The sequence below is a fragment of the Somniosus microcephalus genome, unplaced genomic scaffold (genome assembly GCF_052327205.1).
Source record: "Somniosus microcephalus isolate GS21.2 unplaced genomic scaffold, FLI_Smic_1.0 unresolved_chr7, whole genome shotgun sequence".
Classification (NCBI taxonomy): domain Eukaryota; kingdom Metazoa; phylum Chordata; class Chondrichthyes; order Squaliformes; family Somniosidae; genus Somniosus; species Somniosus microcephalus.
Window position 1 is genome coordinate 11206336 of NW_028225185.1, and position 21687 is coordinate 11228022.

Below are 21687 nucleotides of genomic sequence, written 5' to 3' on the forward strand. Positions count from 1 at the left end.
AACGCTGTGCGTTCTCTGAGCTCGGGTGTGTGAGCGCTGTGCGTTCTCTGAACTCGGGAGTGTGAGCGCTGTGCGTTCCCTGAACTCGGGAGTGTGAGCGCTGTGCGTTCTCTGAACTCGGGAGTGTGAGCGCTGTGCGTTCCCTGAACTCGGGAGTGTGAGCGCTGTGCGTACTCTGAACTCGGGAGTGTGAGCGCTGTGCGTTCTCTGAAGTCGGGAGTGTGAGCGCTGTGCGTTCACTGAACTCGGGAGTGTGAGCGCTGTGCGTTCCCTGAACTCGGGAGTGTGAGCGCTGTGCGTTCCCTGAACTCGGGAGCGTGAGCGCTGTGCAATCTCTGCACTCGGGAGTGTGAGTGCTGTGCGTTCTCTGAACTCGGGAGGGTGAGCGCTGTGCGTTCTCTGAACTCGGGCGTGTGAGTGCTGTGCGTTCTCTGCATTCGGGAGTGTGAGCGCTGTGCGTTCCCTGAACTCGGGAGTGTGAGCACTGTGCATTCTCTGAACTCGGGAGTGTGAGTGCTGTGCCTTCTCTGAACTCGGGAGTGTGAGCGCTGTGCGTTCTCTGAACTCGTGAGTCTGAGTGCTGTGCTTTCTCTGAACTCGGGAGTGTGAGCGCTGTGCGTTGTCTGAACTCGGGAGTGTGAGCGCTGTGCGTTGTTTGAACTCGGGAGTCTGAGCGCTGTGCACTCTCTGAACTCGGGAGTATGAGCGCTGTGCGTTGTTTGAACTCGGGAGTCTGAGCGCTGTACACTCTCTGAACTCGGGAGTGTGAGCGCTGTGCGTTGTTTGAACTCGGGAGTCTGAGCGCTGTGCACTCTCTGAACTCGGGAGTGTTAGCGCTGTGCGTTCTCTGAACTCGGGAGTGTGAGCGCTGTGCGTTCCCTGAACTCGGGAGTGTGAGCGCTGTGCGTTCTCTGAACTCGGGAGTGTGAGTGCCGTGCGTTCCCTGAACTCGGGAGTGTGAGCGCTGTGCGTTCTCTGAACTCGGGAGTGTGAGCACTGTGCGTTCTCTGAACTCGGGAGTGTGAGCGCTGTGTGTTCTCTGAACTCGGGAGTGTGAGCGCTGTGCGTTCTCTGAACTCGGGAGTGTGAGCGCTGTGCGTTCTCTGAACTCGGGAGTGTGAGCGCTGTGCGTTCTCTGAACTCGGGAGTGTGAGCGCTGTGCGTTCTCTGAACTCGGGAGTGTGAGCGCTGTGCGTTCTCTGAACTCGGGAGTGTGAACGCTGTGCGTTCTCTGAACTCGGGTGTGTGAGCGCTGTGCGTTCTCTGAACTCGGGAGTGTGAGCGCTGTGCGTTCCCTGAACTCGGGAGTGTGAGCGCTGTGCGTTCTCTGAACTCGGGAGTGTGAGCGCTGTGCGTACTCTGAACTCGGGAGTGTGAGCGCTATGTGTTCTCTGAACTCGGGAGTGTCAGCGCTGTGCGTTCTCTGAACTCGAGAGTGTGAGCGCTGTGCGTTCTCTGCACTCGGGAGTGTGAGCGCTGTGTGTTCTCTGAACTTGAGAGTGTGAGCGCTGTGCGTTCTCTGAACTCGGGAGTGTGAGCGCTGTGTGTTCTCTGAACTCGGGAGTGTGAGCGCTGTGTGTTCTCTGAACTTGAGAGTGTGAGCGCTGTGCGTTCTCTGAACTCGGGAGTGTGAGCGCTGTGCGTTGTTTGAAGTCGGGAGTCTGAGCGCTGTGCACTCTCTGAACTCGGGAGTGTGAGCGCTGTGCTTTCTCTGAACTCGGGAGTGTGAGCGCTGTGCGTTCTCTGAACTCGGGAGTGTGAGCGCTGTGTGTTCTCTGAACTCGTGAGTGTGAGCGCTGTGCATTCTCTGAACTCGGGAGTGTGAGCGCTGTGCGTTGTTTGAACTCGGGTGTGTGAGCGCTGTGCGTTCTCTGAACTCGGGAGTGTGAGCGCTGTGCGTTCTCTGAACTCGGGAGTGTGAGCGCTGTGTGTTCTCTGAACTCGGGAGTGTGAGCGCTGTGCGGTCTCTGAACTCGGGAGTGTGAGCGCTGTGCGTTGTTTGAACTCGGGAGTGTGAGCGCTGTGCGTTCTCTGAACTCGGGAGTGTGAGCGCTGTGCGTTCTCTGAACTCGGGAGTGTGAGCGCTGTGCGTTCTCTGAACTCGGGAGTGTGAGCGCTGTGCGTTCCTGAACTCGGGAGTGTGAGCGCTGTGCGTTCTCTGAACTCGAGAGTGTGAGCGCTGTGCGTTCTCTTAACTCGGGAGTGTGAGCGCTGTGCGTTCTCTGAACTCGAGAGTGTGAGCGCTGTGCGTTCCCTGAACTCGGGAGTGTGAGCGCTGTGCGTTCTCTGAACTCGGGAGTGTGAGCGCTGTGCGTACTCTGAACTCGGGAGTGTGAGCGCTGTGCGTTCTCTGAAGTCGGGTGTGTGAGCGCTGTGCGTTCCCTGAACTCGGGAGTGTGAGCGCTGTGCGTTCCCTGAACTCGGGAGTGTGAGCGCTGTGCGTTCCCTGAACTCGGGAGCGTGAGCGCTGTGCAATCTCTGCACTCGGGAGTGTGAGTGCTGTGCATTCTCTGAACTCGGGAGGGTGAGCGCTGTGCGTTCTCTGAACTCGGGCGTGTGAGTGCTGTGCGTTCTCTGCATTCGGGAGTGTGAGCGCTGTGCGTTCCCTGAACTCGGGAGTGTGAGCACTGTGCATTCTCTGAACTCGGGAGTGTGAGTGCTGTGCCTTCTCTGAACTCGGGAGTGTGAGCGCTGTGCGTTCTCTGAACTCGTGAGTCTCAGTGCTGTGCTTTCTCTGAACTCGGGAATGTGAGCGCTGTGCGTTCTCTGCACTCGGGAGTGTGAGCGCTGTGCGTTCTCTGAACTCGGGAGTGTGAGCGCTGTGCGTTGTCTGAACTCGGGAGTGTGAGCGCTGTGCGTTGTTTGAACTCGGGAGTCTGAGCGCTGTGCACTCTCTGAACTCGGGAGTGTGAGCGCTGTGCGTTGTTTGAACTCGGGAGTCTGAGCGCTGTGCACTCTCTGAACTCGGGAGTGTGAGCGCTGTGCGTTGTTTGAACTCGGGGGTCTGAGCGCTGTGCACTCTCTGAACGCGGGAGTGTTAGCGCTGTGCGTTCTCTGAACTCGGGAGTGTGAGCGCTGTGCGTTCCCTGAACTCGGGAGTGTGAGCGCTGTGCGTTCTCTGAACTCGGGAGTGTGAGCGCCGTGCGTTCCCTGAACTCGGGAGTGTGAGCGCTGTGCGTTCTCTGAACTCGGGAGTGTGAGCGCCGTGCGTTCTCTGAACTCGGGAGTGTGAGCGCTGTGCGTTCTCTGAACTCGGGAGTGTGAGCGCTGTGCGTTCTCTGAACTCGGGAGTGTGAGCGCTGTGCGTTCTCTGAACTCGGGAGTGTGAGCGCTGTGCGTTCTCTGAACTCGGGAGTGTGAGCGCTGTGCGTTCTCTGAACTCGGGAGTGTGAGCGCTGTGCGTCCTCTGAACTCGGGAGTGTGAACGCTGTGCGTTCTCTGAACTCGGGTGTGTGAGCGCTGTGCGTTCTCTCAACTCGGGAGTGTGAGCGCTGTGCGTTCTCTGAACTCGGGAGTGTGAGCGCTGTGCGTTGTTTGAACTCGGGTGTGTGAGCGCTGTGCGTTCTCTGAACTCGGGAGTGTGAGCGCTGTGCGTTCTCTGAACTCGGGAGTGTGAGCGCTGTGTGTTCTCTGAACTCGGGAGTGTGAGCGCTGTGCGGTCTCTGAACTCGGGAGTGTGAGCGCTGTGCGTTGTTTGAACTCGGGAGTGTGAGCGCTGTGTGTTCTCTGAACTCGGGAGTGTGAGCGCTGTGCGTTCTCTGAACTCGGGAGTGTGAGCGCTGTGCGTTCTCTGAACTCGGGAGTGTGAGCGCTGTGCGTTCCTGAACTCGGGAGTGTGAGCGCTGTGCATTCTCTGAACTCGAGAGTGTGAGCGCTGTGCGTTCTCTGAACTCGGGAGTGTGAGCGCTGTGCGTTCTCTGAACTCGAGAGTGTGAGCGCTGTGCGTTCTCTGAACTCGGGAGTGTGAGCGCTGTGCGTTCTCTGAACTCGAGAGTGTGAACGCTGTGCGTTCTCTGAGCTCGGGTGTGTGAGCGCTGTGCGTTCTCTGAACTCGGGAGTGTGAGCGCTGTGCGTTCCCTGAACTCGGGAGTGTGAGCGCTGTGCGTTCTCTGAACTCGGGAGTGTGAGCGCTGTGCGTTCCCTGAACTCGGGAGTGTGAGCGCTGTGCGTACTCTGAACTCGGGAGTGTGAGCGCTGTGCGTTCTCTGAAGTCGGGAGTGTGAGCGCTGTGCGTTCACTGAACTCGGGAGTGTGAGCGCTGTGCGTTCTCTGCACTCGGGAGTGTGAGTGCTGTGCGTTCTCTGAACTCGGGAGGGTGAGCGCTGTGCGTTCTCTGAACTCGGGCGTGTGAGTGCTGTGCGTTCTCTGCATTCGGGAGTGTGAGCGCTGTGCGTTCCCTGAACTCGGGAGTGTGAGCACTGTGCATTCTCTGAACTCGGGAGTGTGAGTGCTGTGCCTTCTCTGAACTCGGGAGTGTGAGCGCTGTGCGTTCTCTGAACTCGTGAGTCTGAGTGCTGTGCATTCTCTGAACTCGGGAGTGTGAGCGCTGTGCGTTGTTTGAACTCGGGTGTGTGAGCGCTGTGCGTTCTCTGAACTCGGGAGTGTGAGCGCTGTGCGTTCCCTGAACTCGGGAGTGTGAGCACTGTGCATTCTCTGAACTCGGGAGTGTGAGTGCTGTGCCTTCTCTGAACTCGGGAGTGTGAGCGCTGTGCGTTCTCTGAACTCGTGAGTCTGAGTGCTGTGCTTTCTCTGAACTCGGGAATGTGAGCGCTGTGCGTTCTCTGCACTCGGGAGTGTGAGCGCTGTGCGTTCTCTGAACTCGGGAGTGTGAGCGCTGTGCATTCCCTGAACTCGGGAGTGTGAGCGCTGTGCGTTGTCTGAACTCGGGAGTGTGAGCGCTGTGCGTTGTTTGAACTCGGGAGTCTGAGCGCTGTGCACTCTCTGAACTCGGGAGTATGAGCGCTGTGCGTTGTTTGAACTCGGGAGTCTGAGCGCTGTGCACTCTCTGAACTCGGGAGTGTGAGCGCTGTGCGTTGTTTGAACTCGGGAGTCTGAGCGCTGTGCACTCTCTGAACTCGGGAGTGTTAGCGCTGTGCGTTCTCTGAACTCGGGAGTGTGAGCGCTGTGCGTTCCCTGAACTCGGGAGTGTGAGCGCTGTGCGTTCTCTGAACTCGGGAGTGTGAGTGCCGTGCGTTCCCTGAACTCGGGAGTGTGAGCGCTGTGCGTTCTCTGAACTCGGGAGTGTGAGCGCTGTGCGTTCTCTGAACTCGGGAGTGTGAGCGCTGTGCGTTCTCTGAACTCGGGAGTGTGAGCGCTGTGCGTTCTCTGAACTCGTGAGTGTGAGCGCTGTGCGTTCTCTGAACTCGGGAGTGTGAGCGCTGTGCGTTCTCTGAACTCGGGAGTGTGAGCGCTGTGCGTTCTGTGAACTCGGGAGTGTGAGCGCTGTGCGTTCTCTGAACTCGGGAGTGTGAACGCTGTGCGGTCTCTGAACTCGGGTGTGTGAGCGCTGTGCGTTCTCTGAACTCGGGGTTATCTGAACGCTGTGCGGTTACCTGCTGAACTCGGGGTGTGTGAGCGCTGTGCGTTCTCTGAACTCGGGGAGTGTGAGAGCGCTGTGCGTTCCCTGAACTCGGGAGTGTGGGAGCGCTGTGCGTTCTCTGAACTCGGGAGTGTGAGCGCTGTGCGTACTCTGAACTCGGGAGTGTGAGCGCTGTGCGTTCTCTGAAAGTCGGGTGTGTGAGCGCTGTGCGTTCTCCTGAACTCGGGAGTGTGAGCGCTGTGCGTTCCCTGAACTCGGGAGTGTGAGCGCTGTGCAATCTCTGCACTCGGGAGTGTGAGTGCTGTGCATTCTCTGAACTCGGGAGGGTGAGCGCTGTGCGTTCTCTGAACTCGGGCGTGTGAGTGCTGTGCGTTCTCTGCATTCGGGAGTGTGTGAGCGCTGTGCGTTCCCTGAACTCGGGAGTGTGAGCACTGTGCATTCTCTGAACTCGGGAGTGTGAGTGCTGTGCCTTCTCTGAACTCGGGAGTGTGAGCGCTGTGCGTTCTCTGAAACTCGTGGAGTCGTGAGTGCTGTGCTTTCTCTGAACTCGGAATGTGAGCACTGTGCGTTCTCTGCACTCGGGAGTGTGAGCGCTGTGCGTTCTCTGAACTCGGGAGTGTGAGCGCTGTGCGTTGTCTGAACTCGGGGAGTGTGAGCGCTGTGCGTTGTTTGAACTCGGGAGTCTGAGCGCTGTGCACTCTCTGAACTCGGGAGTGTGAGCGCTGTGCGTTGTTTGAACTCGGGAGTCTGAGCGCTGTGCACTCTCTGAAGGGAGTGTGAGCGCTGTGGTGTTGATCGGGAGTTGAGGGCGTCTGAAGCGCTGTGCGCTTGTCTATGACGCGGGTAGTGTAGCGTTGCGTTCCTGAACTCGGGAGTGTGAGCGTTCTGAACTGGAGTGTGGCGCCGTGGTCCCTGAACTGGGGAGTGTGAGCGCTGTGCGTTCTCTGACTGGGAGTGAGCGCGTGCGTTCTTGAACTCGAGTGTGAGCGCCGTGCGTTCTCTGAACTCGGGAGTGTGAGCGCCGTGCGTTCTCTGAACTCGGGAGTGGTGAGCGCTGTGCGTTCTCTGAACTCGGGAGTGTGAGCGCTGTGCGTTCTCTGAACTCGGGAGTGTGAGCGCTGTGCGTTCTCTGAACTCGGGAGTGTGAGCGCTGTGCGTCCTCTGAACTCGGGAGTGTGAACGCTGTGCGTTCTCTGAACTCGGGTGTGTGAGCGCTGTGCGTTCTCTCACTCGGGAGTGTGAGCGCTGTGCGTTCTCTGAACTCGGGAGTGTGAGCGCTGTGCGTTGTCTTGAACTCGGGTGTGTGAGCGCTGTGCGTTCTCTGAACTCGGGAGTGTGAGCGCTGTGCGTTCTCTTGAACTCGGGAGTGTGAGCGCTGTGTGTTCTCTGAACTCGGGAGTGTGAGCGCTGTGCGGTCTCTGAACTCGGGAGTGTGAGCGCTGTGCGTTGTTTGAACTCGGGAGTGTGAGCGCTGTGTGTTCTCTGAACTCGGGAGTGTGAGCGCTGTGCGTTCTCTGAACTCGGGAGTGTGAGCGCTGTGCGTTCTCTGAACTCGGGAGTGTGAGCGCTGTGCGTTCCTGAACTCGGGAGTGTGAGCGCTGTGCATTCTCTGAACTCGAGAGTGTGAGCGCTGTGCGTTCTCTGAACTCGGGAGTGTGAGCGCTGTGCGTTCTCTGAACTCGAGAGTGTGAACGCTGTGCGTTCTCTGAGCTCGGGTGTGTGAGCGCTGTGCGTTCTCTGAACTCGGGAGTGTGAGCGCTGTGCGTTCCCTGAACTCGGGAGTGTGAGCGCTGTGCGTTCTCTGAACTCGGGAGTGTGAGCGCTGTGCGTTCCCTGAACTCGGGAGTGTGAGCGCTGTGCGTACTCTGAACTCGGGAGTGTGAGCGCTGTGCGTTCTCTGAAGTCGGGAGTGTGAGCGCTGTGCGTTCACTGAACTCGGGAGTGTGAGCGCTGTGCGTTCCCTGAACTCGGGAGCGTGAGCGCTGTGCAATCTCTGCACTCGGGAGTGTGAGTGCTGTGCGTTCTCTGAACTCGGGAGGGTGAGCGCTGTGCGTTCTCTGAACTCGGGCGTGTGAGTGCTGTGCGTTCTCTGCATTCGGGAGTGTGAGCGCTGTGCGTTCCCTGAACTCGGGAGTGTGAGCACTGTGCATTCTCTGAACTCGGGAGTGTGAGTGCTGTGCCTTCTCTGAACTCGGGAGTGTGAGCGCTGTGCGTTCTCTGAACTCGTGAGTCTGAGTGCTGTGCTTTCTCTGAACTCGGGAATGTGAGCGCTGTGCGTTCTCTGCACTCGGGAGTGTGAGCGCTGTGCGTTCTCTGAACTCGGGAGTGTGAGCGCTGTGCATTCCCTGAACTCGGGAGTGTGAGCGCTGTGCGTTGTCTGAACTCGGGAGTGTGAGCGCTGTGCGTTGTTTGAACTCGGGAGTCTGAGCGCTGTGCACTCTCTGAACTCGGGAGTATGAGCGCTGTGCGTTGTTTGAACTCGGGAGTCTGAGCGCTGTGCACTCTCTGAACTCGGGAGTGTGAGCGCTGTGCGTTGTTTCAACTCGGGAGTCTGAGCGCTGTGCACTCTCTGAACTCGGGAGTGTTAGCGCTGTGCGTTCTCTGAACTCGGGAGTGTGAGCGCTGTGCGTTCCCTGAACTCGGGAGTGTGAGCGCTGTGCGTTCTCTGAACTCGGGAGTGTGAGTGCCGTGCGTTCCCTGAACTCGGGAGTGTGAGCGCTGTGCGTTCTCTGAACTCGGGAGTGTGAGCACTGTGCGTTCTCTGAACTCGGGAGTGTGAGCGCTGTGTGTTCTCTGAACTCGGGAGTGTGAGCGCTGTGCGTTCTCTGAACTCGGGAGTGTGAGCGCTGTGCGTTCTCTGAACTCGGGAGTGTGAGCGCTGTGCGTTCTCTGAACTCGGGAGTGTGAGCGCTGTGCGTTCTCTGAACTCGGGAGTGTGAGCGCTGTGCGTTCTCTGAACTCGGGAGTGTGAACGCTGTGCGTTCTCTGAACTCGGGTGTGTGAGCGCTGTGCGTTCTCTGAACTCGGGAGTGTGAGCGCTGTGCGTTCCCTGAACTCGGGAGTGTGAGCGCTGTGCGTTCTCTGAACTCGGGAGTGTGAGCGCTGTGCGTACTCTGAACTCGGGAGTGTGAGCGCTATGTGTTCTCTGAACTCGGGAGTGTCAGCGCTGTGCGTTCTCTGAACTCGGGAGTGTGAGCGCTGTGCGTTCTCTGCACTCGGGAGTGTGAGCGCTGTGTGTTCTTTGAACTTGAGAGTGTGAGCGCTGTGCGTTCTCTGAACTCGGGAGTGTGAGCGCTGTGTGTTCTCTGAACTCGGGAGTGTGAGCGCTGTGTGTTCTCTGAACTTGAGAGTGTGAGCGCTGTGCGTTCTCTGAACTCGGGAGTGTGAGCGCTGTGCGTTGTTTGAAGTCGGGAGTCTGAGCGCTGTGCACTCTCTGAACTCGGGAGTGTGAGCGCTGTGCGTTCTCTGAACTCGGGAGTGTGAGCGCTGTGCGTTCTCTGAACTCGGGAGTGTGAGCGCTGTGTGTTCTCTGAACTCGTGAGTGTGAGCGCTGTGCATTCTCTGAACTCGGGAGTGTGAGCGCTGTGCGTTGTTTGAACTCGGGTGTGTGAGCGCTGTGCGTTCTCTGAACTCGGGAGTGTGAGCGCTGTGCGTTCTCTGAACTCGGGAGTGTGAGCGCTGTGTGTTCTCTGAACTCGGGAGTGTGAGCGCTGTGCGGTCTCTGAACTCGGGAGTGTGAGCGCTGTGCGTTGTTTGAACTCGGGAGTGTGAGCGCTGTGCGTTCTCTGAACTCGGGAGTGTGAGCGCTGTGCGTTCTCTGAACTCGGGAGTGTGAGCGCTGTGCGTTCTCTGAACTCGGGAGTGTGAGCGCTGTGCGTTCCTGAACTCGGGAGTGTGAGCGCTGTGCGTTCTCTGAACTCGAGAGTGTGAGCGCTGTGCGTTCTCTGAACTCGGGAGTGTGAGCGCTGTGCGTTCTCTGAACTCGAGAGTGTGAGCGCTGTGCGTTCCCTGAACTCGGGAGTGTGAGCGCTGTGCGTTCTCTGAACTCGGGAGTGTGAGCGCTGTGCGTACTCTGAACTCGGGAGTGTGAGCGCTGTGCGTTCTCTGAAGTCGGGTGTGTGAGCGCTGTGCGTTCCCTGAACTCGGGAGTGTGAGCGCTGTGCGTTCCCTGAACTCGGGAGTGTGAGCGCTGTGCGTTCCCTGAACTCGGGAGCGTGAGCGCTGTGCAATCTCTGCACTCGGGAGTGTGAGTGCTGTGCATTCTCTGAACTCGGGAGGGTGAGCGCTGTGCGTTCTCTGAACTCGGGCGTGTGAGTGCTGTGCGTTCTCTGCATTCGGGAGTGTGAGCGCTGTGCGTTCCCTGAACTCGGGAGTGTGAGCACTGTGCATTCTCTGAACTCGGGAGTGTGAGTGCTGTGCCTTCTCTGAACTCGGGAGTGTGAGCGCTGTGCGTTCTCTGAACTCGTGAGTCTCAGTGCTGTGCTTTCTCTGAACTCGGGAATGTGAGCGCTGTGCGTTCTCTGCACTCGGGAGTGTGAGCGCTGTGCGTTCTCTGAACTCGGGAGTGTGAGCGCTGTGCGTTGTCTGAACTCGGGAGTGTGAGCGCTGTGCGTTGTTTGAACTCGGGAGTCTGAGCGCTGTGCACTCTCTGAACTCGGGAGTGTGAGCGCTGTGCGTTGTTTGAACTCGGGAGTCTGAGCGCTGTGCACTCTCTGAACTCGGGAGTGTGAGCGCTGTGCGTTGTTTGAACTCGGGAGTCTGAGCGCTGTGCACTCTCTGAACGCGGGAGTGTTAGCGCTGTGCGTTCTCTGAACTCGGGAGTGTGAGCGCCGTGCGTTCCCTGAACTCGGGAGTGTGAGCGCTGTGCGTTCTCTGAACTCGGGAGTGTGAGCGCCGTGCGTTCCCTGAACTCGGGAGTGTGAGCGCTGTGCGTTCTCTGAACTCGGGAGTGTGAGCGCCGTGCGTTCTCTGAACTCGGGAGTGTGAGCGCTGTGCGTTCTCTGAACTCGGGAGTGTGAGCGCTGTGCGTTCTCTGAACTCGGGAGTGTGAGCGCTGTGCGTTCTCTGAACTCGGGAGTGTGAGCGCTGTGCGTTCTCTGAACTCGGGAGTGTGAGCGCTGTGCGTTCTCTGAACTCGGGAGTGTGAGCGCTGTGCGTCCTCTGAACTCGGGAGTGTGAACGCTGTGCGTTCTCTGAACTCGGGTGTGTGAGCGCTGTGCGTTCTCTCAACTCGGGAGTGTGAGCGCTGTGCGTTCTCTGAACTCGGGAGTGTGAGCGCTGTGCGTTGTTTGAACTCGGGTGTGTGAGCGCTGTGCGTTCTCTGAACTCGGGAGTGTGAGCGCTGTGCGTTCTCTGAACTCGGGAGTGTGAGCGCTGTGTGTTCTCTGAACTCGGGAGTGTGAGCGCTGTGCGGTCTCTGAACTCGGGAGTGTGAGCGCTGTGCGTTGTTTGAACTCGGGAGTGTGAGCGCTGTGTGTTCTCTGAACTCGGGAGTGTGAGCGCTGTGCGTTCTCTGAACTCGGGAGTGTGAGCGCTGTGCGTTCTCTGAACTCGGGAGTGTGAGCGCTGTGCGTTCCTGAACTCGGGAGTGTGAGCGCTGTGCATTCTCTGAACTCGAGAGTGTGAGCGCTGTGCGTTCTCTGAACTCGGGAGTGTGAGCGCTGTGCGTTCTCTGAACTCGAGAGTGTGAGCGCTGTGCGTTCTCTGAACTCGGGAGTGTGAGCGCTGTGCGTTCTCTGAACTCGAGAGTGTGAACGCTGTGCGTTCTCTGAGCTCGGGTGTGTGAGCGCTGTGCGTTCTCTGAACTCGGGAGTGTGAGCGCTGTGCGTTCCCTGAACTCGGGAGTGTGAGCGCTGTGCGTTCTCTGAACTCGGGAGTGTGAGCGCTGTGCGTTCCCTGAACTCGGGAGTGTGAGCGCTGTGCGTACTCTGAACTCGGGAGTGTGAGCGCTGTGCGTTCTCTGAAGTCGGGAGTGTGAGCGCTGTGCGTTCACTGAACTCGGGAGTGTGAGCGCTGTGCGTTCTCTGCACTCGGGAGTGTGAGTGCTGTGCGTTCTCTGAACTCGGGAGGGTGAGCGCTGTGCGTTCTCTGAACTCGGGCGTGTGAGTGCTGTGCGTTCTCTGCATTCGGGAGTGTGAGCGCTGTGCGTTCCCTGAACTCGGGAGTGTGAGCACTGTGCATTCTCTGAACTCGGGAGTGTGAGTGCTGTGCCTTCTCTGAACTCGGGAGTGTGAGCGCTGTGCGTTCTCTGAACTCGTGAGTCTGAGTGCTGTGCTTTCTCTGAACTCGGGAATGTGAGCGCTGTGCGTTCTCTGCACTCGGGAGTGTGAGCGCTGTGCGTTCTCTGAACTCGGGAGTGTGAGCGCTGTGCATTCCCTGAACTCGGGAGTGTGAGCGCTGTGCGTTGTCTGAACTCGGGAGTGTGAGCGCTGTGCGTTGTTTGAACTCGGGAGTCTGAGCGCTGTGCACTCTCTGAACTCGGGAGTATGAGCGCTGTGCGTTGTTTGAACTCGGGAGTCTGAGCGCTGTGCACTCTCTGAACTCGGGAGTGTTAGCGCTGTGCGTTCTCTGAACTCGGGAGTGTGAGCGCTGTGCGTTCCCTGAACTCGGGAGTGTGAGCGCTGTGCGTTCTCTGAACTCGGGAGTGTGAGTGCCGTGCGTTCCCTGAACTCGGGAGTGTGAGCGCTGTGCGTTCTCTGAACTCGGGAGTGTGAGCACTGTGCGTTCTCTGAACTCGGGAGTGTGAGCGCTGTGTGTTCTCTGAACTCGGGAGTGTGAGCGCTGTGCGTTCTCTGAACTCGGGAGTGTGAGCGCTGTGCGTTCTCTGAACTCGGGAGTGTGAGCGCTGTGCGTTCTCTGAACTCGGGAGTGTGAGCGCTGTGCGTTCTCTGAACTCGGGAGTGTGAGCGCTGTGCGTTCTCTGAACTCGGGAGTGTGAACGCTGTGCGTTCTCTGAACTCGGGTGTGTGAGCGCTGTGCGTTCTCTGAACTCGGGAGTGTGAGCGCTGTGCGTTCCCTGAACTCGGGAGTGTGAGCGCTGTGCGTTCTCTGAACTCGGGAGTGTGAGCGCTGTGCGTACTCTGAACTCGGGAGTGTGAGCGCTATGTGTTCTCTGAACTCGGGAGTGTCAGCGCTGTGCGTTCTCTGAACTCGGGAGTGTGAGCGCTGTGCGTTCTCTGCACTCGGGAGTGTGAGCGCTGTGTGTTCTCTGAACTTGAGAGTGTGAGCGCTGTGCGTTCTCTGAACTCGGGAGTGTGAGCGCTGTGTGTTCTCTGAACTCGGGAGTGTGAGCGCTGTGTGTTCTCTGAACTTGAGAGTGTGAGCGCTGTGCGTTCTCTGAACTCGGGAGTGTGAGCGCTGTGCGTTGTTTGAACTCGGGAGTCTGAGCGCTGTGCACTCTCTGAACTCGGGAGTGTGAGCGCTGTGCGTTCTCTGAACTCGGGAGTGTGAGCGCTGTGCGTTCTCTGAACTCGGGAGTGTGAGCGCTGTGTGTTCTCTGAACTCGTGAGTGTGAGCGCTGTGCATTCTCTGAACTCGGGAGTGTGAGCGCAGTGCGTTGTTTGAACTCGGGTGTGTGAGCGCTGTGCGTTCTCTGAAGTCGGGAGTGTGAGCGCTGTGCGTTCTCTGAACTCGGGAGTGTGAGCGCTGTGTGTTCTCTGAACTCGGGAGTGTGAGCGCTGTGCGGTCTCTGAACTCGGGAGTGTGAGCGCTGTGCGTTCTCTGAACTCGGGAGTGTGAGCGCTGTGCGTTCTCTGAACTCGGGAGTGTGAGCGCTGTGCGTTCTCTGAACTCGGGAGTGTGAGCGCTGTGCGTTCTCTGAACTCGGGAGTGTGAGCGCTGTGCGTTCTCTGAACTCGAGAGTGTGAACGCTGTGCGTTCTCTGAGCTCGGGTGTGTGAGCGCTGTGCGTTCTCTGAACTCGGGAGTGTGAGCGCTGTGCGTTCCCTGAACTCGGGAGTGTGAGCGCTGTGCGTTCTCTGAACTCGGGAGTGTGAGCGCTGTGCGTTCCCTGAACTCGGGAGTGTGAGCGCTGTGCGTACTCTGAACTCGGGAGTGTGAGCGCTGTGCGTTCTCTGAAGTCGGGAGTGTGAGCGCTGTGCGTTCCCTGAACTCGGGAGTGTGAGCGCTGTGCGTTCCCTGAACTCGGGAGTGTGAGCGCTGTGCGTTCCCTGAACTCGGGAGCGTGAGCGCTGTGCAATCTCTGCACTCGGGAGTGTGAGTGCTGTGCGTTCTCTGAACTCGGGAGGGTGAGCGCTGTGCGTTCTCTGAACTCGGGCGTGTGAGTGCTGTGCGTTCTCTGCATTCGGGAGTGTGAGCGCTGTGCGTTCCCTGAACTCGGGAGTGTGAGCACTGTGCATTCTCTGAACTCAGGAGTGTGAGTGCTGTGCCTTCTCTGAACTCGGGAGTGTGAGCGCTGTGCGTTCTCTGAACTCGTGAGTCTGAGTGCTGTGCTTTCTCTGAACTCGGGAATGTGAGCGCTGTGCGTTCTCTGCACTCGGGAGTGTGAGCGCTGTGCGTTCTCTGAACTCGGGAGTGTGAGCGCTGTGCATTCCCTGAACTCGGGAGTGTGAGCGCTGTGCGTTGTCTGAACTCGGGAGTGTGAGCGCTGTGCGTTGTTTGAACTCGGGAGTCTGAGCGCTGTGCACTCTCTGAACTCGGGAGTATGAGCGCTGTGCGTTGTTTGAACTCGGGAGTCTGAGCGCTGTGCACTCTGAACTCGGGAGTGTGAGCGCTGTGCGTTGTTTGAACTCGGGAGTCTGAGCGCTGTGCACTCTCTGAACTCGGGAGTGTTAGCGCTGTGCGTTCTCTGAACTCGGGAGTGTGAGCGCTGTGCGTTCCCTGAACTCGGGAGTGTGAGCGCTGTGCGTTCTCTGAACTCGGGAGTGTGAGTGCCGTGCGTTCCCTGAACTCGGGAGTGTGAGCGCTGTGCGTTCTCTGAACTCGGGAGTGTGAGCGCTGTGCGTTCTCTGAACTCGGGAGTGTGAGCGCTGTGCGTTCTCTGAACTCGGGAGTGTGAGCGCTGTGCGTTCTCTGAACTCGGGAGTGTGAGCGCTGTGCGTTCTCTGAACTCGGGAGTGTGAGCGCTGTGCGTTCTTTGAACTCGGGAGTGTGAGCGCTGTGCGTTCTGTGAACTCGGGAGTGTGAGCGCTGTGCGTTCTCTGAACTCGGGAGTGTGAACGCTGTGCGTTCTCTGAACTCGGGTGTGTGAGCGCTGTGCGTTCTCTGAACTCGGGAGTGTGAGCGCTGTGCGTTCCCTGAACTCGGGAGTGTGAGCGCTGTGCGTTCTCTGAACTCGGGAGTGTGAGCGCTGTGCGTACTCTGAACTCGGGAGTGTGAGCGCTGTGCGTTCTCTGAAGTCGGGTGTGTGAGCGCTGTGCGTTCCCTGAACTCGGGAGTGTGAGCGCTGTGCGTTCCCTGAACTCGGGAGTGTGAGCGCTGTGCGTTCCCTGAACTCGGGAGCGTGAGCGCTGTGCAATCTCTGCACTCGGGAGTGTGAGTGCTGTGCATTCTCTGAACTCGGGAGGGTGAGCGCTGTGCGTTCTCTGAACTCGGGCGTGTGAGTGCTGTGCGTTCTCTGCATTCGGGAGTGTGAGCGCTGTGCGTTCCCTGAACTCGGGAGTGTGAGCACTGTGCATTCTCTGAACTCGGGAGTGTGAGTGCTGTGCCTTCTCTGAACTCGGGAGTGTGAGCGCTGTGCGTTCTCTGAACTCGTGAGTCTGAGTGCTGTGCTTTCTCTGAACTCGGGAATGTGAGCGCTGTGCGTTCTCTGCACTCGGGAGTGTGAGCGCTGTGCGTTCTCTGAACCCGGGAGTGTGAGCGCTGTGCGTTGTCTGAACTCGGGAGTGTGAGCGCTGTGCGTTGTTTGAACTCGGGAGTCTGAGCGCTGTGCACTCTCTGAACTCGGGAGTGTGAGCGCTGTGCGTTGTTTGAACTCGGGAGTCTGAGCGCTGTGCACTCTCTGAACTCGGGAGTGTGAGCGCTGTGCGTTGTTTGAACTCGGGAGTCTGAGCGCTGTGCACTCTCTGAACGCGGGAGTGTTAGCGCTGTGCGTTCTCTGAACTCGGGAGTGTGAGCGCTGTGCGTTCCCTGAACTCGGGAGTGTGAGCGCTGTGCGTTCTCTGAACTCGGGAGTGTGAGCGCCGTGCGTTCCCTGAACTCGGGAGTGTGAGCGCTGTGCGTTCTCTGAACTCGGGAGTGTGAGCGCCGTGCGTTCTCTGAACTCGGGAGTGTGAGCGCTGTGCGTTCTCTGAACTCGGGAGTGTGAGCGCTGTGCGTTCTCTGAACTCGGGAGTGTGAGCGCTGTGCGTTCTCTGAACTCGGGAGTGTGAGCGCTGTGCGTTCTCTGAACTCGGGAGTGTGAGCGCTGTGCGTTCTCTGAACTCGGGAGTGTGAGCGCTGTGCGTCCTCTGAACTCGGGAGTGTGAACGCTGTGCGTTCTCTGAACTCGGGTGTGTGAGCGCTGTGCGTTCTCTCAACTCGGGAGTGTGAGCGCTGTGCGTTCTCTGAACTCGGGAGTGTGAGCGCTGTGCGTTCTCTGAACTCGAGAGTGTGAACGCTGTGCGTTCTCTGAACTCGGGTGTGTGAGCGCTGTGCGTTCTCTGAACTCGGGAGTGTGAGCGCTGTGCGTTCTCTGAACTCGGGAGTGTGAGCGCTGTACGTTCTCTGAACTCGGGAGTGTGAGCGCTGTGCGTTCCCTGAACTCGGGAGTGTGAGGGCTGTGCGTTCCCTGAACTCGGGAGCGTGAGCGCTGTGCAATCTCTGCACTCGGGAGTGTGAGCGCTGTGCGTTCTCTGAACTCGGGAGGGTGAGCGCTGTGTGTTCTCTGCATTCGGGAGTGTGAGCGCCGTGCGTTCTCTGAACTCGGGAGTGTGAGCGCCGTGCGTTCTCTGAACTCGGGAGTGTGCGCGCTGTGCGTTCTCTGAACTCAGGAGTCTGAGCGCTGTGCGTTCTCTGAACTCGGGAGTGTGAGCACTGTGCATTCTCTGAACTCGGGAGTGTGAGTGCTGTGCTTTCTCTGAACTCGGGGGTGTGAGCGCTGTGCGTTCTCTGAACTCGGGAGTGTGAGCGCTGTGCATTCTCTGAACTCGGGAGTGTGAGCACTGTGCATTCTCTGAACTCGGGAGTGTGAGTGCTGTGCGTTCTCTGAACTCGGGGGTGTGAGCGCTGTGCGTTCTCTGAACTCGGGAGTGTGAGCGCTGTGCGTTCTCTGAACTCGGGAGTGTGAGCGCTGTGCGTTCTCTGAACTCGGGAGTGTGAGCGCTGTGCATTCTCTGAACTCGGGGGTGTGAGCGCTGTGCATTCTCTGAACTCGGGAGTGTGAGCGCTGTGCGTTCTCTGAACTCGGGAGTGTGAGCGCTGTGCATTCTCTGAACTCGGGAGTGTTGACACTGTGACAGAGGATCGCGAGGGTGTGCTTCATGTGGGAGGACTTTTTTGTTTATATTCGCTTATGGGATGTGGGCGTCGCTGGCAAGGCCGGCATTTATTGCCCATCCCTAATTGCCCCTTGAGAAGGTGGTGGTGAGCCGCCTTCTTGAACCGCTGCAGTCCGTGTGGTGAAGGTGCTCCCACAGTGCTGTTGTGGAGGGAGTTCCAGGATTTTGACCCAGCCACGATGAAGGAACGGCCCGATATATTTCCAAGTCAGGATGGTGTGTGTGACTCGGAGGGGAACTTGGAGGCGGTGGTGTTCCCGTGCGCCTGCTGCCCTTGTCCTTCTCGGCGGAAGAGGTGGCGGGTTTGGGAGGTGCTGCCGAAGAAGCCTTGGCGAGTTGCTGCAGTGCATCTTGTAGACGGTGCACACTGCAGCCACGGTGCGCCGGTGGTTGAGGGAGTGAATGTTTAAGGTGGTGGATGGGGTGCTGATCAAGCGGTTACTGCTGAGAGAGCATTCTGCTCGCAGGTTTCTCTCTCTCCCCCCACCACCACAACCTCTGCAGCTCAAACAGGAAGGCCGACATTTGAATTCTCCCACCCACACCTTGCACCACAGATTTGTGTTTTTTTGTTGAAATCTCTCCTGTCCCACCTGCGAGAATCTGTTTTTGTGCTGCCCATCTTTTATCGCTCTAGCATCTTATCACTGTCATCAGAATTGAGATAGCTGATGCGCTGAAGGGTATAGAGACCTTTTAACAGTGCTTCTTATTCAATTCTGAAATGGCGACCTGTTTCGCCTCTGTTCTCCATTGGGCTGATAAGTGGCAGGTAACATTCGCGCCACACAAGTGCCAGGCAATGACTATCTCCAACAAGCGAGAGTCTAACCACCTCCCCTTGACATTCAACGGCATTACCATCACCCAATCCCGCACCATCAACATCCTGGGGTCACCATTGACCAGAAACTTAACTGGACCAGCCACATAAATACTGTGGCAACAAGAGCAGGTCAGAGGCTGGGTATTCTGCGGTGAGTGTCTCACCTGCTGACTCCCCAAAGCCTTTCCACCATCTACAAGGCACAAGTAAGGAGTGTGATGGAATACTCTCCACGTGCCTGGATGAGTGCAGCTCCAACAACACTCAGGAAGCTCGACACCATCCAGGACAAAGCAGCCCGCTTGATCGGCACCCCATCCACCACCTTAAACATTCACTCCCTCCACCACCGGCGCACCGTGGCTGCAGTGTGGACCATCTACAAGATGCACTGCAGCAACTCGCCAAGGCTTCTTCGACAGCACCTCCCAAACCCGCCACTTCTTCCACCTAGAAGGACAAGGGCAGCAGGCGCACGGGAACACCGCCACCTCCAAGTTCCCCTCCGAGTCACACACACCATCCTGACTTGGAAATATATCGGGCCGTTCCTTCATCGTCGCTGGGTCAAAATCCTGGAACTCCCTCCCTAACAGCACTGTGGGAGCACCTTCACCACACGGACTGCAGAGGTTCAAGCAGGCGGCTCACCACCACCTTCTCAAGGGGCAATTAGGGATGGGCAATAAATGCCGGCCTTGCCAGCAACGCCCACGTCCCGGGAACGAATTTAAAAAAAATTCTTCAAGTTGTCAAATATCCCCAACGCTTTCATTACCTTCCCGAGATTTAAAAAAAATTAATTCATGGGATGTGGGCGTCCCTAGCAAGGCCCAGCATTTATTGACCATCCCGAATTGCCCTGGAGAATGTCCCTAATCGCCCTGGAGAAGGTCCCTAATCGCCCTGGAGAATGTCCCTAATTGCCCTGGAGAAGGTCCCTAATTGCCCTGGAGAAGGTCCCTAATTGCCCCGGAGAAGGTCGCAAATTGCCCTGGAGAAGGTCCCTAATTGCCCTGGAGAAGGTCCCTAATTGCCCCGGAGAAGGTCCCTAATTGCCCCGGAGAGGGTCCCTAATCGCCCTGGAGAAGGTCCCTAATTGCCCTGGAGAAGGTCCCTAATCGCCCTGGAGAAGGTCCCTAATCGCCCTGGAGAAGGTCGCAAATTGCCCTGGAGAATGTCCCTAATTGCCCCGGAGAAGGTCCCTAATTGCCCTGGAGAATGTCCCTAATTGCCCCGGAGAAGGTCCCTAATTGCCCTGGAGAAGGTCCCTAATTGCCCTGGAGAAGGTCCCTAATTGCCCTGGAGAAGGTCCCTAATCGCCCTGGAGAAGGTCCCTAATTGCCCCGGAGAAGGTCCCTAATTGCCCCGGAGAAGGTCCCTAATCGCCCTGGAGAAGGTCCCTAATCGCCCTGGAGAAGGTCCCTAATCGCCCTGGAGAAGGTCGCAAATTGCCCTGGAGAATGTCCCTAATTGCCCCGGAGAAGGTCCCTAATCGCCCTGGAGAATGTCCCTAATTGCCCCGGAGAAGGTCCCTAATTGCCCTGGAGAAAGTCCCTAATTGCCCCGGAGAAGGTCCCTAATTGCCCCGGAGAAGGTCCCTAATTGCCCTGGAGAAGGTCCCTAATTGCCCCGGAGAAGGTCCCTAATCGCCCTGGAGAAGGTCCCTAATTGCCCCGGAGAAGGTCCCTAATCGCCCTGGAGAAGGTCCCTAATTGCCCTGGAGAAGGTCCCTAATTGCCCTGGAGAAGGTCCCTAATTGCCCTGGAGAAGGTCCCTAATTGCCCCGGAGAAGGTCCCTAATTGCCCTGGAGAAGGTCCCTAATTGCCCCGGAGAAGGTCCCTAATTGCCTTGGAGAAGGTCCCTAATTGCCCTGGAGAAGGTCCCTAATTGTCCTGGAGAAGGTCCCTAATCGCCCTGGAGAAGGTCCCTAATTGCCTTGGAGAAGGTCCCTAATTGCCCTGGAGAAGGTCCCTAATTGTCCTGGAGAAGGTCCCTAATCGCCCTGGAGAAGGTCCCTAATTGCCCTGGAGAAGGTCCCTAATTGTCCTGGAGAAGGTCCCTAATCGCCCTGGAGAAGGTCCCTAATCGCCCTGGAGAAGGTCCCTAATTGCCTTGGAGAAGGTCCCTAATTGCCCTGGAGAAGGTCCCTAATTGTCCTGGAGAAGGTCCCTAATTGCCCTGGAGAAGGTCCCTAATTGCCCTGGAGAAGTTCCCTAATTGCCCTGGAGAAGGTCCCTAATTGCCCTGGAGCTGCCTCCTTGAATACAACTGAGTGGCTTGCTAGGCCATTTCAGAGGGGCGGTTAAAAGTCAACCACATCGCTGTGGGTCTGGAGTCACATATCGGCCAGACCGGGTGAGGACGGTAGATTTCCTTCCCTAAAGGACATCAGTGAACCAGATGGGTTTTTACGACAATCCGATACTTTCACGGCCACCATTACTGATGCCAGCTTTTTAATTCCAGATTTATTTAATTAAATTTAAATGCCCCAGCTGCCATGGTGGGATTTGAACTCACGTCCTTTGAATCGTTACTCCAGGCCTGTACTGGGATTACGAGTCCAGTAACATAACCATTGACATAAGAAAACTACGAGGCACTTGGTCTAAGCGTTAAACAAAGCTTTAATGAACTGTTTTACAACATGGAGGTCTAGCTGTGTCCTTCACTAGTTCCTGTTAAGAATGTCCTGAGCAAGCTGGGCCCGCGCCCGAGTATTTATACTCTCCCTGGACAGCGCCACCCGCAGGCCGCTCAGTATTATTTCACAAGATTCATGTCAACCACTATGCTAGACATCTTCTGAACGTTGACACTTACTGTGCACAGATCCTGAGATGTCTGGGACACCCGTATTTTTTTAAAATTCGTTCATGGGATCTGGGCATCGTTGGCAAGGCTGGCATTTATTGCCCATCCCTAATTGCCCCTTGAGAAGGTGGTGGTGAGCCGCCTTCTTGAACCGCTGCAGTCCCGTGTGGTGAAGGTGCTCCCACAGTGCTGTTAGGGAGGGAGTTCCAGGATTTTGACCCAGCGACGATGAAGGATCGGTCGATATATATCGAAGTCAGGATGGTGTGTGTGACTTGGAGGGGAACTTGGAGGTGGTGGTGTTCCCACGCGCCTGCTGCCCTTGTCCTTCTAGGTGGAAGAGGTGGCGGGTTTGGGAGGTGCTGCCGAAGAAGCCTTGGCGAGTTGCCGCAGTGCATCTTGTAGATGGTACACACTGCAGCCACGGTGCGCCGGTGGTGGAGGGAGTGAATGTTTAAGGTGGTGGATGGGGTGTCGATCAAGCGGGCTGCTTTGTCCTGGATGGTGTCGAGCTTCCTGAGTGTTGTTGGAGCTGCACTCATCCAGGCAAGTGGAGAGTATTCCATCACACTCCTGACTTGTGCCTTGTAGATGGTGGAAAGGCTTTGGGGAGTCAGGAGGTGAGGCACTCGCCGCAGAACTCCCAGCCTCTGACCTGCTCTTGTTGACACAGTATTTATGTGGCTGGTCCAGTTAAGTTTCTGGTCAATGGTGACCCTCAGGACTCGAGGTCACGGACACACCAGCTAAAATGCCAAAAAACATTTTTTTAAAGTGCAATAAACAACTCAGTCTGAAGGAGTAGGACTTGAGAATGAGACGGGAAAAGGCGCAAACAAGACTTATCAGACGGGGCAGGTAGTACTACCAGGAAAGACTGAACAAACCTTCCAGAAAAGAGAAGGCTGAGGGGTGACCTGATCGAGGTCTTTAAAATTATGAAAGGGTTCGATAGGGTCGACGTAGAGAAGATGTTTCCACTTGTGGGGGAGACCAGAACTAGGGGCCGTCAATATAAGAGAGTCACTAATAAATCCAATCGGGAATTCAGGAGAAACTGCTTTAAGAAA